The 5,791-nt window shown below is 28.4% G+C and overlaps 1 long non-coding RNA gene across 1 annotated transcript; it reads right to left on the reverse strand.

Moving 5' to 3' along the window:
• Positions 1-249: 249 nt before the first annotated feature.
• On the reverse strand, positions 250-3,195 carry LOC145803319 (uncharacterized). Its single transcript, XR_014345418.1, has 2 exons — positions 2,954-3,195; positions 250-559 (listed from the first exon to the last, which is right to left on the reverse strand). It is a non-coding gene; the product is annotated as an uncharacterized LOC145803319 (long non-coding RNA).
• Positions 3,196-5,791: the final 2,596 nt, after the last annotated feature.

Genomic DNA, 5,791 nt, shown 5'->3' on the forward strand with positions numbered 1-5,791 from the left:
TAAATATAATTTGTTTTAAATAATGTGTTCAAATTATTAATCGTTATTAAAAAAAATTTCTTTTTTTGTTTTAAATTTTATAAGAAAAATGATATCCTTTTAAGCTATAAGGACTTGAACAATAATATTTTTTAATATAATTTTTTTTTTTTGGACAGAAGAACAAAACATAACTTTTTTAGTACTTACCTGTTACACCCCTAAAATAATACAATAAAGATAACTCATATGCGGAATAAATATGAGAAATAACATACTTTCATACATCAGAGTCTACTGTTTAATAACCAGTTAAATGCCATGTAGGCTTACATCTTTCCAAGTCATTGGTTGGTTACACAAATTGAGTCTCACTCATTATATCTTAAGCCCTTGGCTTTACAAATACCAACATACACACAATGAAACATAAATAAGAAGCTCTTGCTTCCCGAAAGTCTATCCACGCTATTGCCTAGCACTCGGCCAAACAACAAATGAAGTAGTACAATCCATCACTACATTACACTTATGAAATGGTAAAATCCATTATTTGATCTTCAAATCCGAAAAGCATTCCCTGTACACATGTACAGGTAGGGGGTGAGCAAAGCCCACCGAACAATCTCATATTAAAACATTAAAAGATATACAGGGACAAAGATACTTATACATATACGTGAAATCATATCATGTCAGCACCATATGATTTTATTACATAATCTCTTATATCCAAGGTCTATATATTCATATGCCACTAAGACCAATCTTATTCCATTTTCCTTCAACTCATATCCAGTTCATATATGCTACTCAATTCATGAGTTAAATTCATTATCTTTCAACAACCAAAATGAGACTACAACTCAATGGTTTTCCAATTATGCACAACACATATAAACACTTCAAACTTTGCCATTTTACGAATATTTCGTCCGAAGGAACCGGTACCCATTTATATAAAAATTTTCGGGTCTTTCACCCAAGACATTCTAGCCAACTTGCTTTAAATGGAGTCCATTCCATTTCTCCTCCCAAATAAATATACATATGCAATATATTTATAAACATAATCATATATGGCGTACATCCCTTTTCTTCTCCCAAATAAACATACATATACAATGTATTTATAACATGGTCATATATGGAGTACATCCCCTTTCTCCTCCCAATAAACATACATATGCAATGTATTTATAACATGGTCATATTCAATGACAACCAACAATAGATTAGCATTATATCGCCTAATCCTCATACAATTTCTACAACAATCATAGCTATCCTCCACCGATAGCCCAATATATTTATTTCCAAGAGATGTTCAATATCGGAATAAATAGTTTATTCAAAACTTCCGTAGGTGAGATAATACATATCCAATATCACCATCTATATCAATAACCATTCAATTTAACATGTTCAATGTTAATTCCAATTATTTATACAAAATAATCATTTTATCAAATTAGGGCAAAAATCCCCATTTTTCCATTATTGACCCAAACACCCAAAATCAACTATTTTAGTACACAAAGATCTTATATTCAAACCCCACATTCATTTATCTCTTATACATCAAAAACCCCTCTTTTCATTTCACACCGAAATCTTAAATTTGTCCAAACTACAACCAAATCTTATCATCTATACACAATAGCAAATAACTAAGTTAAAATCCATATTAGAGTATAGAAAATCCCTACTTATTAAATATTACCATTTTGATCAAAATTCTCATTTCTCATTTCAATATAATTTCTAATACAATTCTAGGAGATAATACAACCATATCCATATTCATATAGTCTCCACATGTTAATCAACATTCCCAATTTAGTTATTTCAAGACAAATTTATAACATATTATATATCAAACTTTCAAAGTTTCATCATTTCTCGTCCTTCCAAGAAATCCCTCATTTAAATGCAACATGGTAAATTTTCACCAATAACCAAAATAGTTATCTCTAACATATTAATTAAAAGATAACAACATGGACATACAATCCAGCATATAACTATAACTTGGAATCTCCCATGATTCCCAACATTTAGAAACAAATCATATTCCACATTTTATCAAATATGAACAACTACACTAGTTTTCATATCACAATCACGTTCGATAATCTCTCAAGGTCCATTTCTAATCGTGTCGATTTTATTCCAACAAATACATTAAGTAAAATAATGCCGTTAATGCCCAAGAAAACATCATTTTCTTTCCAAACTCATTCTCCAAGCATTATTCAACTATGACATCCTATTTTGATCGAAAGCCTCAAAAGTTAAACGTAATTCTTTTATTTTCTTTAAAAATGCTCTTTGGCCACAAACCGGTAAAAATTTTAAAACCAATCGAATCGAAGTTCGTTTTTGTTCAAATTTAAAACATAACTCTTTCATAACCTTACAAACATATTCCAAGTTTACACTTTCGCAATTTGGGCATTAACTTTTTATTTTTCTCAAAATTTCTCTTTTAAGCAAATAAAACACAAATTTTCAAAAATTCTAATTAAATTATATACAACTCTAAACTCCATGTAATCAAGCAAAAATGCATAAAGAAGTGTAGGAAAATTCTCTACTTAACAATTTACATAATATTCCTCAATATCAATTTATTTTTCTCAAAAATAAATTCCAAAACTCAAAGATGAGATAAATATTTCAACATTAATTTTTCAAAATAAATTATCTAACCATAATATGATGTAGATATAATCCATACAACTATTAAATTTTATTTTCGGATTTCTTTTACAAAATTAACAACACAAAATGATTTTCCCAAAATCAATCTCAAAATACCAACATTCTTAACATTTCAACATAATTTTTCTTTAAAAAATTACCAAACAAAAATTTGAAAATATATCTATATGCAATACCTCTTATAATAATATATTTTCTCAAATATAACCCTAACATAACTTTAATGTAAAAATATGAAGAAAGTCCCTACCTCAAATAATGAAGAAGAGTAGATCTAGAAGGCAAATCTTGCTTGATCATGAATCCGAAACTACCATTGCGAAGATCATGATGAGTTCTCCGACTTTCATTTACAACACTTTTGCAAAATCTCACTCTAAAGACTCTCACTCTAAGCTCAAAGCTTGAGTAACTATGGAAAATAGAGAGAGAGAGAGAGAGAGAGAGAGAGAGAGAGAGACGTTTGAAAGAAAAAGCGAGATGAACTCTCTGCTCATCATAAGCCCAGAGGAAAATGAAGACGAAAAAAAAAAAAAGGGGAAATGATCGCAAGACAAAAATGGGGGCCACCCACATGAGTCTCTCAAAGCTTGATTTTTCTTAAAAAATATAAGTTTTATAATAATACTTCAAAATTTTATAATATAAATTATAAAATGATATAATTTTTCTCACCACAAAATATAATATTTTGATCACTGCAAAATATACACATTTTCATTCTTTATAAAAATATAGAATTTTTCGCCATATGATACACATCATAAAATCAACTATCAAATATTTATTATAATCCTATATAATAAATAATAACAACTTCTAAGGTGATTACTACTAATCACCTAATTAAAAAGACCAAACAATTAAACATGAGTCATTAAAAAAACTTAAACTAAATTAAATCTAAATCATGAGTCTCACCTATAAGTCAAACATGGTCCAATTATATACCAAAATAATCCCAACAAATTTATCTCAAATCCTGGTCCGAATACCCAAAACTCAAATTTCAAATTCTGCTATAAATTAAACTGAACACCAATTAGTCCGTGAATTTTCATAAAATAAATACTCATCATTTAATTCTGAAATTTTTATCCAACATGCTAGACTCATATGGGAATGACATATAAAACTTTCATAATTTTCTGAGATCGGTAACTATTTTTAAAAAATACGAAACCGAACTATTTTCGCACAGAATTTACTCAGCACTCAAATTAAAAAATTTGCTCAATTAAATTATGCAATAGCTATTTAAAAAAAAAAATTGGATCACTACATTACCAAACATGGTGAATTTTTTTATTTTTATATTATTATTATTATTATCTCAATCGTCAATTAAAGAAATTAAAATAAAGAATAAAGATATCTTTGACTCAAATTTTATTTTATTTTATCAAAAGTAATAGTTCGTTAAACTTTTTTTATTTAAAAAAAAAAGAGGCTTATAAGTGATAATTTATTATTCATCTATAATTATTTTCAGGTTAAATGAAAATACCATATTGAATTTTCTTCTTTCCTCTTTTTATTCAAATACTTTTATTTTGTGAGAAATTTGTTTTTATTCTATTTAATATTTAATTGTAATTTTTAAATTAAAAAGAATTTCTAAAAAATTAAATTTAAATTATTTTTGTGATTATAAAAAGTAAATTTTTTTAATATCTACTTAGTGGTAGTTTAGGAAGTGCTAAAAATACTTTTTTTGCTTTTTATGAAAATATATACAGAAAAGTAAAGATGTGATATGACCCAAAAAAGATAATCAAGTACATTTTTGTACTTTTTATTAAAAAATATGTACAAAACTATGCAATGTGATCCAAAAAAGATAAAAAGATAAAAAAATAAGCTAATATGACAAGTCCCAAACAACCCTTTTTTGATGAGCCCTTTCTAAAAGGTGTGTTTTTTTTAACTGTTTTTAAGAAAAATTCTATTGAAAATCTTAAGTATATTGTCTTTTCTTTTGTTCATTAATATTAAATTTTTAATTAATTTTATTTATTATTTTAAAAAATAAATTAGCAAAAAATTCATATATTTATATATATAATTTTGTTTTGGTTTCTCAAGTTATTTGGTGTTTATGCCTAAGTCCACTCAAATTTAATTTGAATTTTTAAATTTTTGCATAGTTCCTCACTTAATTAAAAATTATATTGTTCAATCTTTAAAAATTTTAAGCTCAACTTAAGTTGTTTGGGTTGAGCTTACCTAAGTTTACAATTCTAGCAAAGGGAGTTAAAAGTTACATGACAAATTTGTGACAAATTAAAAAATAATAAATAAATTATGATAAAATTATGGAACTTAAATTGTAAATTTCAATCTTCTTTGTTTTCATAATTTGCATATAAAAATTTAACTATTTATATTATTTTGTATAAAAATATATTATTATTTTTTGTACATGCCGTGCATAATACATGTTATCACTAGTTGAAATAATAATACAAAAGTGTGGGAGCCGAATTTTATTAAAATCCATAGGGACAGATGGGCGTGACCGTTCTGAAACGCGACCTCTATTCGGCATATACACCAGCCAACCAAGGAGCCGAATAAAATAACCAGTATCCCAGCCAACAGAACGGACGCCGAGTAGAGGTACATGTGACGGAACAAGGATGGGCCCAGCCCAAAGAAAATACTATAAATACGGGATCACCTATCAGAAAAAGGTATGTGAGGACTATTGCGCTTAATTCAGAATACAGGTAAACTTGAGAGTAAAGTTTGACTTGTCTGTCGGAGTGCTAATCCCGGCACCCCCGACCGGAGTGTTTATTCCTTTTCAGGTGACTAGAAGAGGATCATTAGCATCTCCCAGGATCAGAAGAGTATCCCCAAAACCAATTCTCCACAATTGGCGCCGTCTGTAGGAATACTCAAACACATCCATGGCGGGCGTAACGAAAAACCCTCCGATAGTCACTGATGAAACCACGTAGAGAAACGACCTCACTCCATCAAACATGCTTGGACCAAACACTATCCCCAAAAGACGCGCTCTAAACTTCGCCTTACCCTCGACTCCAGAGCATGAAGCAATGCAAGCGATCATGGAACAAGCAAA

The sequence above is a fragment of the Camellia sinensis genome, chromosome 11 (genome assembly GCF_055761805.1).
Source record: "Camellia sinensis isolate YWXY chromosome 11, ASM5576180v1, whole genome shotgun sequence".
NCBI lineage: Eukaryota > Viridiplantae > Streptophyta > Magnoliopsida > Ericales > Theaceae > Camellia > Camellia sinensis.